We start from the raw sequence: 10,877 nt of genomic DNA, 5'->3' as shown, positions 1-10,877 counted from the left end.
TAATAATTATATAGACATCCAAACAGGAAAACAACGTCTCAGTATTCACCTATTTTACAAAGTAATGAAAGTACATAATGCACCACTTTTAATTTATTTTAAAAACTAAAGTAACAATATTTTTAGAGATTTATAATGATTTTTTGACAATTTTTGGAAAAAAAAATTGTCGATTCTGCCGATTCTCTAAACTGATCCTTCGATTCCTCGATCCGACATGGGTCTGGATGTGACAGATTTGAGTCACCGATCCGCTTTTTTAAACATTGGTTGTAACTAAAGCACGGTCATGTAGTGTTTCCAGTCCCATTAAGTATAGGAAAAGGTTTAAATGCTTCTCCTATAGCGTAGAAGTTCTATCCTCCCCCTACCATCCAGTTGTCCAATTTTGACCAAGAGAGTCACACACCGTTTGATCTTAGATCCGACATCTCAAAGTATTTATTTTATTATAAATTGTATGGATATGAAATTTGGTATGTGTCATCTTCTTATTGGGTCACACCTATAAAAAATATTAAAAATAATTTTTCGATAAAATATAATGACCAAATACCCCTTAAAATTTTCACGGGTATTTTGGTCATTTTATTTTATTGAAAATATTTTTTTTATATTTTTCGCTAGTGCAAGTTTAATAGAAGAATGGACATCCAAAATTTAGTGTCAAAATAGTTCATAAAAAAAATTTAAAATAAAATAGAGAGTTGTGACATTGTGATTAGGATAATCTTAACCTTCCATTCAGAATGAACTGTTCGACAAGGCGAAGCATAAAAAGCATGCTCAACTATAAACGGCAAGGAACCGTTGTCACTGATGTTATGGGCTAAATGTTTTACTTCTCTTCGATTATTAGTCTATATGGGCTAAATGTTTTACTTCTCTTCAATTATAAGTCTATCTAGTTGCAACGATTTTGTAGACCAGTCCTCTACTTTTGGCACTTCTGCGCTTCAGGAACACTTTTCTATCAAAACATAATCTCACTTTTTTTTCCATGGACTTTCCAAAAATGTGCAGAGCGTTTGGGGAGTTGGGGGGTTGTAGTGAAGGACACAAATAAGGTAAAAAGGAATTGGAGGGAAAGGCGTTTCTGCAGAAGTTATAGGTAAGAAAATTAGTGTGTGGGATTGAGAAAATTGGAGGAAGTCTAGAGAGTTTTTTAGGCCACATTGGCATTTTTCTTCTGCAGCTTTCATGATTCAATGTTTCAACTAATCTCTAACTGAATTGGAGAATTTGGCCCCCATGACGTCTTCTGAGCTCCTCCGTTAAATGATTCCAAAGGTTTTACAATTAAAACAATTAAAAAAAAGGTTTACAGGTTTTGTACAATTTCATTGGTTTCCATTGTTTTCAATTGGTGGTGATATTGGAGGAAAAATATTTCCTCTTAAGGTGAAATTATTCCTTCTTCTCCCTTGTTCACTTGAACCTTGATATGTCAACAAATTGGTCCACAGGGGACCGTCCACTATAGAAGCAAGACTTCATAATTTCAAGGACTTGAGAGAAGAACAAAAGACATGTCGATCTAATCGTCTCTCGAAAAGAGATGCAGCAATGTTGAAGAGATGATTATCTAACATATCGGGGCGTGATCAAACATACGACATCGTTACCTTATATTGTAATCATCGTTGATCAACAAGAAAGAATATACGGCTATAAAAGCCGACACCATTTTTTGATGAAAATGTTTTTTTTTTAAAATACTTATATAGAAAAATCTTTTAGGAAAGGAAAACACTTCCCAACGCCTATAGGCGAAAATGAACAGTGATTTCGCCTACCCTCATCACCATCCAAACTTCATCGCTCAGTCACAGTAGTCTAGAAGTATTTTATTTTTCACTTTTTCTATAAATTCAAATTACTTGATATTTGGAGCGTGTGTACATCTTAGTGAGGCGCACCCAATAAAATATAAAAAAATAATTCGTAAAATATAAATTGACTAAAATACCCCCAAATATTTACAGGGGTATTTTGGTCGATTTATATTTACAAATTATTTTCTTATATATTTTATTAGATTCTCCTATTTTTGATGAACATACACTCCAAATTTCAGATTATTCCAATTTGTAGAAAAAAAATAAATTAAAACACTACTGTACAATATGTAGAGCGTGTGTACATCTTAGTGAGGTGCATCTAATAAAAATATAAAAAATAAATCGTAAAATATAAATTAACCAAAAAAACCCTGAAACTTTACGGGCTATTTTGGTCAATTTATATTTTTATATATATTTTTATTAGATTCTACTATTTTTTATGAACATACATTCCAAATTCCATGCCATTTCGATTTGTAGAAAAAAAATTGAAAATTGCAACATTACTGAACAATCGTGACCGTGTGATGAACTTTAGATGGTAATGAGCATAAACGAAATCACTGTTCATTTTCGCATATAGACATTGTGTAGTGTTTTCTTTTAGAAAAGGAAACTCTTCCCAATGCCTATAGGAGAAAATGAACGGTAATTTTGCCTATCATCTTCACTATCCAAACTTCATCGCATGGTCACAATTGTACGTTAGTGTTTTATTTTTCATTTTGTTTCTACAAATCCAAATTAATTACTTGATATTTGGAATGTGTGTATATCTTAGTGAGGCACACCTAATAAAAATATGCAAAAAAATATTTCATAAAATATAAATAAACAAAAATACCCCCAAAAATTTATGGGGCTATTTTAGTCAATTTATATTTACGAATTATTTTTTATATATTTTCACACACTTCAAATTTCAGATCATTTCGATTTGTAGAAAAAAAAATGAAAATTAAAACACAACCTGACAATCGTGACCGTGTGCAATGAACGTTGGATGGTGATAAGCATAGGCGAAATCACTGTTTATTTGGGCCTATAGGCGTTTCATAGTGAAAATAAACAATGATTTCGCCTATGTTCATCACCGTCTAAAGTTCATCACATGCACACGATTGTCAGGTAGTGTTTCAATTTCTATTTTTTCTACAAATCCAAAGTATTTGATATTTGGAGTGTGTACATATTCACCAAATAAAAATATGAAAAAAATAATTTGTAAAATATAAGCAGGGGTATTTTAGTCTATTTATATTTTATGAATTATTTTTTAGAAATTATTAGATTCTCCTATTTTTTATGAACATATAATCCAAATTTCAGATCGTTCCGATTTGTAGAAAAAAAATGAAAAATGAAACACTACAGGACAATCGTGACCATGAGATGAACTTTAAATGGTGATGAGCATAGATCAAATCACTGTTCATTTTCACCTATAGGCATTGAGTAATATTCTCTTTTAGAAAATGAAAACTCTTCCCAACACCTATAGGCGAAAATGAACAGCGATTTCACCTACCCTTATCATCATCCAAACTTCATCGCACGGTCGCAGTTATCTGATATTGTTTCATTTTTCATTTTTTTTCTACAAATCCAAATTACTTGATATTTGGAGCGTGTGTACATCTTAGTGAGATGCACCTAATAAAAATATAAAAAACACAATTCACAAAATATAAATTGACCAAAATACCACTGGAAATTTATAGGGATATTTTGGTCAATTTATATTTTACGAATTATCTTTTATATATTTTTATTAGATTCTCACAATTTTGATGAACATACGCTCCAAATTTCGGATCATTCCGATTCGTAGAAAAAAATGAAAGTTGAAACGCTGCCAAACATTCGTGCCCGTGCAATAAAATTTGGATGGTGATGAGCCTAGGCGAAATCATTGTTTGTTTTCGCCTATAAACATTGCATAGTATTTTCATTTAGGAAAGAAAACTCTTCCCAAAGCCTATGGGTGAAAATGAATAGTGATTTTGCCTACCATCATCACCATCCAAACTTCATCGCACGGTCACAATTGTTCGGTAGCGTTTTAGTTTTCATTTTTTTTTCTACAAATCTAAATTACTTGATATTTGGAGCGTATGTACATCTTAGTGAGGCGCACCTAATAAAAATATGAAAAAAATAATTCGTAAAATATATATTGACCAAAATACTACGAAACATTACAGAGGTATTTTAATCAATTTATATTTTGTGAATTATTTTTTATATATTTTTATTAGATTCTCCTATTTTTTATGAACATACACTTTAATTTCAGATCATTCCAATAGTTAGAAAAAAAAAGAAAATTGAAATCCTACCGAAAAGTCGTGATAATGCGATAAACTTTGGATGGTGATGAGTATAGGCGAAGTCACTGTTCATTTTCGTTTGTAGGCGTTGCGTTGTGTTTTCCTTTAGGAAAGGAAAACTATTCCCAATGCCTATAGGAAAAATAAACAGTGATTTTGCCTACCCTCATTACCATTCAAACTTCATCACACGGTCACAGTTGTTCGATAGTGTTCCATTTTTCATTTTTTTTCTACAAATCCAAAATACTTGATATTTGGAGCGTATGTGTACATCTTAGTGAGGCGCATCTAATAAAAGTATAAAAACAATAATTCACAAAATAGAAACTTACCAAAATACCACCAAATATTTACAGGGCTATTTTAGTCAAATTATATTTTGTGAATTATTTTTTGTATATTTTTATTAGATTCTCTTATTTTTGTTGAACATACACTTCATCTTTCAGATCATTCCGATTTGTAAAAAAAAAATGAAAAATAAAACAGTACCGAACAATCGTGACCGTGCTATGAACTTTGGACAGTGATGAGCATAGGCGAAATCACTGTTCATTTTCGCCTATAAGCCTTTTAGGTGAAATGAACAGGGATTTCGCCTATGCTCATCACCGTCCAAAGTTCTTCGCACGGTCACGATTGTTAAGTACTATTTAAATTTTCATTTTTTTTGTAGAAATCCAAATTACTTGATATTTGGAGCGTGTGTACATATTAATGAGTCACACTTAATAAAATTATGAAAACAATAATTCTCAAAATATAAATAGACCAAAATACCCTAGAAATCTTACGAAGGTATTTTGGTAAATTTATATTTTGTGAATTATTTTTTATATATTTCTATTAGATTCTCCTATTTTTTATGAACATAAACTTAAATTTCACATCATTCCTATTTGTAGATAAAAAAATAAAAATTGAAACACTACTTGACAATCATGACCGTGCGATGTACTTTAGATGGTGATAAGCATAGGCGAAATTACTCTTCATTTTTTACTCTAGACTTTGAGTAGTGTTTTCCTTTAGAAAACGAAAATTCTTCCCAATGCCTATAGGAGAAAATGAATAACAATTTTGCCTACCATCATCACCATCCAAACTTCATCGTGCGGTCACAGTTGTTTGGTAGTGTTTTATTTTTCATTTTTTTTTTCTACAAATCCAAATTACTTGATATTTGGAGCGTATATACATCGTAGAAAGACACACCTAATAAAAATATGAAAAAAATAATTCGTAAAATATAAATTGACCAAAATACCTCCAAAAATTGACGGGAGTATTTAGGTCTATTTATATTTTATGAATTATTTTTTATATATTTTTATTCGATTCTCTTATATACACTCCAAATTTTTTATTATTCCGATTTGTAGAAGAAAAATGAAAGTTGAAACGCTACCAAACATTCGTAACCATGAACGGTGATGAGCATAGGCAAAATTACTGTTCATTTTTTCCTATAGGCATTGCGTAGTATTTCTTTTAGAAGAGGAAAACTCTTTCCAAAGCCTATTGGTGAAAATGAGCAGTGATTTCATCTACCCTCATCACTATCCAAACTTCATCGCATGGTCACAGTTGTCCGGTAGTGTTTCGATTTTCATTCTTTTTTTCTACAAATCCAAATTACTTATATTTGGAGCGTGTGTGCATCTTAATGAGGCGCACCTAATAAAAAGATGAATAAAAATTGGCAAAATATATATTGACCAAAATACCACAAAAAATTTACAGCCATATTTTGATCAATTTATATTTTATGAATTATTTTTTATATAGTTTTTTTGGATTCTCCTTTTTGTTATGAACATACACTCTAAATTTAAGATCATTCCAAATGGTAGAAAAAAAAATTAATTTTGAAATACTACCGGACAATCGTGACCATGCGATGAACTTTGGATGGTGATGAGCATAGGCGAAATCACTATTATTTTTGCTTATGGGCATTGCATTGTGTTTTTTTTCAGAAAAGAAAAACTCTTCCCAATGCCTATAGGCAAAAATGAACAGTGATTTCGCCTACCCTCATCACCATCCAAACTTCATCGCACGATCATAGGTATCCGGTAGTGTTTCATTTTTCATTTTTTTTCTACAAATCCAAATTACTTGATATTTGGAGGTGTTTACTTCTTAGTGATGTGCACCTAATAAAAATATATAAAAATAATTTATAAAATATAAACTGACTAAAATACCCCCAAAACTTTATGCTGGTATTTTGGTAAATTTATATTTTACAAATTATTTTTTATATTTTTATTAGATACTATAATATTTGATGAACATACACTTCAAATTTTAGATCATTCTAATTTGTAGAAAAAATCGAAAATTGAAATACTATCGAATAATCGTGATCGTGCAATGAACTTCGGACGGTGATGAGAATAGGCGAAATCACTGTTTATTTTCACCTTTAGGCATTGCGTACGTGTATAGGCGAAAATGAAAAGTGATTTCGTCTATGCTCATCACCATCCAAAGTTTATCGCATGACACGATTATCCGGTAGTGTTTGATTTTTTATTTTTTTTCTACTAATCCAAAGTACTTGATTTTTAGAGCGTGTGTACAGGCACAACTAATAAAAATATAAAAAATAATAATTCGTAAAATATAAATTGACAAAAATACCCTTGAAAGGTTACATAGGTATTTTGGTCAATTTATATTTTACGAATTATTTTTTATATATTTTTATTAGATTATCCTATTTTTGATAAACATACACTCCAAATAATAGATCATTCTGATTTGTAAAAAAAAAATGAAAATTGAAACATAATCGGACAATCGTGATCATGCGATGAACTTTGGACAGTGATGAGCATAGACGAAATCACTGTTCATTTTCGCCTATATGCATTTAACTACAAATCCAATTTACTTGATATTTGGAGCATGTGTACATATTAGTGAGGTGCACTGAATAAAAATATGAAAAAAATAATTCACAAAATATAAATTGATCAAAATACGGCAAAATTTATTGGGGTATTTTGGATAATTTATATTTTTCGAATTAGTTTTTATATATTTTTATTATATTCTCCTATTTTTTATGAACATAAACTCCAAATTTCATATCATTCCGCTTTGTAGAAAAAAATGAAAAAATGAAACACTACTGGACAATCGTGACCGTTCGATGAACTTTGGACGGTGATGAGCATAGAAGAAATCATTGTTCATTTTCGCCTATAGGCGTTGGGAAGACTTTTCCTTTCCTAAAGGAAAACGCTACGAATCCAAATGAAAAAATAAACGAAAACACTACGCAACTTCTATAAGGGAAAATGAACAGTGATTTCGTCTACTCTCATTACCATCCAAACTTCATGGCACGGTCACAGTTGTCCGATAGTGTTTCATATTTCTTTTATTTTTCTACGAATCCAAATTACTTGATATATGGAACGTGTGTATATCTTAGTGCGGTGCACCTAATAAAAATATATAAAAAATAATTCGTAAATATAAATAGACCAAAATACCACCTTAAATTTATAGGGGTATTTTGGTTAATTTATATTTTACGAATTATTTTTTATATATTTTTATTATATTCTCCTATTTTTTATGACCATACACTCCTTATTTTAGAGCCCTCACAGCCCAGGCACAACGACGCAATTATCAGGGGCGCGCTCTACCACTGAGCTAATAGCCCGTCATGCAGGCCAGGCCTCCCCAGTGGGGAGGCCTGCTATGCCAAAAGCGAGAGAAAGCCCATGCCTCTCTTTCCTTTGATCATTCCTATTTGTAGAAAAAAATGAAAATTGAAACACTACCCGACAATCGTGACCGTGCAATGAACTTTCGACGGTGATGAGCATAGGTGAAATCACGGTTCATTTTCGCTTATAGGCGTTGCATATTGTTTTCTTCTAGGAAAAGAAAACTCTTCCCAATAACTATAGGTGAAAATGAACAACGATTTCGCCTACCCTCATCACTATCCAAACTTCATCGCACGGTCACAGTTGTTCGGTAGTACTTCAATTTTCATTTTTATTTTTTACAAATCCAAATTATTTGATATTTAGAGAGTGTGTGCATATTAATGAGGCTCACCTAATAAAAATATGAAAAAAATACTTCACAAAATATATATTAACCAAAATACCCCCTAAATATTTATGGGGGTATTTTGATAAATTTATATTTTATGAATTATTTTTTTTTATATTTTGATTAGATTCTCCTAATTTTTATGAAAGTACACTTCAAATTTAAGATGGTGATGTGGGTTGGCGAAATCACTATTATAAAAAAATAAAAAATGAAACACTACCGGATAACTGTGACCGTAGGATGAAGTTTGGATGATGATGAGGGTAGGCAAAATCGTTGTTCATTTTCACCTATAGGCATTGAGAAGTATTTTCCTTTCCTAAAGTAAAACACTACGCAACGCTTATAGGTGAAACTGAACAGTGATTTCGCCTATACTCATCACCGTCCAAAGTTCATCGCACTGTCACGATTGTCCGATAGTATTTCAATTTTCATTTTTTTTCGACAAATCCAAACTACTTAATATATAAATTGTATGTTAATCTTAGTGAGGTACACCTAATAAAAATATGAAAAAAATAATTGTAAAATATAAATTCACCAAATACCCTCGTAAATTTACGGGGGTATTTTAATCAATTTTTATTTTTCGAATTAGTTTTTATATATATTTTTTATGTACTCCTATTTTGTTGAATATATACTCCAAATTTTTTATCATTCCAATTTGTAGCGAAAAATAAAAAATAAAACACTACCTGACAATCATGGCCATGCAATGAAATTTGGACGGTGATGAGCGTAGGCAAAGTCACTATTCATTTTCGCCTATAGGTGTTGCGTACTATTTTCCTTTAAAAAAGGAAAACACTTCCCAATTCCTATAGGCAAAAATGAACAGCGATTTCGTCTACCCTCATCACCATCCAAATTCCATCGTACGGTCACAGTTGTCAGGTAGTACTTCAATTTCCATTTTTTTCCCTAGAAATCTAAATTACTTGACACTTGGGGCATGTATACATTTTAGTGAGGCGCACTTAATAAAAATATGAAAAAAAATATTTAACGATATATAATTTGACCAAAATACCCCCAAAAACGTTTTAGGGGTATTTTGGTAAATTTATATTTTGTGAGTTATTTTTTCTATATTTTTATTAGATTCTTCTATTTTTAATAAAAATACAATCTAAATTTTATATCTTTCCGATTTATATAAAAAAAAATGAAAAATAAAATACTACCAGACAACTGTAACCGTCCGATGAAGTTTGGATGGTGATGAGGATAGGCGAAATCATTGTTCATTTTCTCCTATAGGATTTGCACAATGTTTTCCTTCAGAAAAAAAATGAAAAATAAAATACTACAGGACAACTGTGACCTTGCGATGAAGTTTGGATGGTGATGAGGGTAGGCGAACTCACTGTTCATTATCTCCTATAGGCTTTGCATAATGTTTTCATTTTATTTTTTATTTTTTTTTATAAATCCAAAAATTTTGATATTTAGAGCATATGTACATCTTAGTGAGGCGTACCTAATAAAAATATGAAAAAAATACTTTGTAAAATATATATTGATCAAAATACCCCCTAAATATTTACAAGGGTATTTTGATAAATTTATATTATGCGAATTATTTTTTATATATTTTTATTTGATTATTCTATTCTTTTATGAATATACACTCTAAATTTGAGATCATTCCGATTTATATAAAAAAAATGAAAAATGAAGCACTATCGAACAACTGTGACAATGCGATGAAGTTTGAATGGTGATGAGGGTAGGCGAAATCACTGCTCATTTTCGCCTATAAGCATTGGAAAGAGATTTACTTTCTTAAAGGAAAACACTATGCAACACCTATAGGTGAAAATAAACAGTGATTTCGCCTATGCTAATCACCATTCAAAGTTCATCACACGGTCACGATTGTTTACCAGTATTTCAATTTTTATTTGTTTTCTACAAATCCAAATTACTTGATAATGGTACGTGTGTACCTCTTAAAGAGACGCACCTAATAAAAATATGAAAAAAATAATTCGCAAAATATACATTTGTAAAAATAACCCCATAAATTTATAGGGGTATTTTGGTCAGTTTATATTTTACAAATTATTTTTTATACATTTTTATTATATTCTCCTATTTTTGATGAACATACAATCAAAATTTTAGATCATTTCTATTTGTAGAAAAAAAATGAAAAATGAAACACTACCGGACAATCGTGATTGTGCAATGAACTTTAGACGGTGATGAGCATAGGCGAAACACTGTTCATTTTCGCCTATAGGCATTGGGAAGAGTTTTTATTTAGGAAAGGAAAACTCTTTCCAATGCCTATAAGTGAAATTGAATAGCGATTTTGCCTACCCTCATCACTATCCAAACTTCATCGCACGATCACAGTTGTTTGGTAGTACTTTATTTTTCATTTTTTTTATACAAATATAAATTACTTGATATTTGGAGCATGTGTAGATATTCGTGAGGCGCACCTAATAAACATACAAAAAAATAAATTCATAAAATATAAATTTATCAAAATACCCATAAAAAATTATGGAGCCATTTTGATTAATCAATATTTTACAAATTATTTTTCTATATTTTTATTAGATTCTCCTATTTTTTATGAACATGCACTCCAAAA

The sequence above is a fragment of the Amborella trichopoda genome, chromosome 9 (assembly GCF_054954075.1).
Source record: "Amborella trichopoda isolate Santa Cruz 75 chromosome 9, AtrichopodaSantaCruz75HAP2 v2.0, whole genome shotgun sequence".
NCBI classification, from domain to species: Eukaryota; Viridiplantae; Streptophyta; class Magnoliopsida; order Amborellales; family Amborellaceae; genus Amborella; species Amborella trichopoda.
This window is presented reverse-complemented; position numbering follows the sequence as displayed.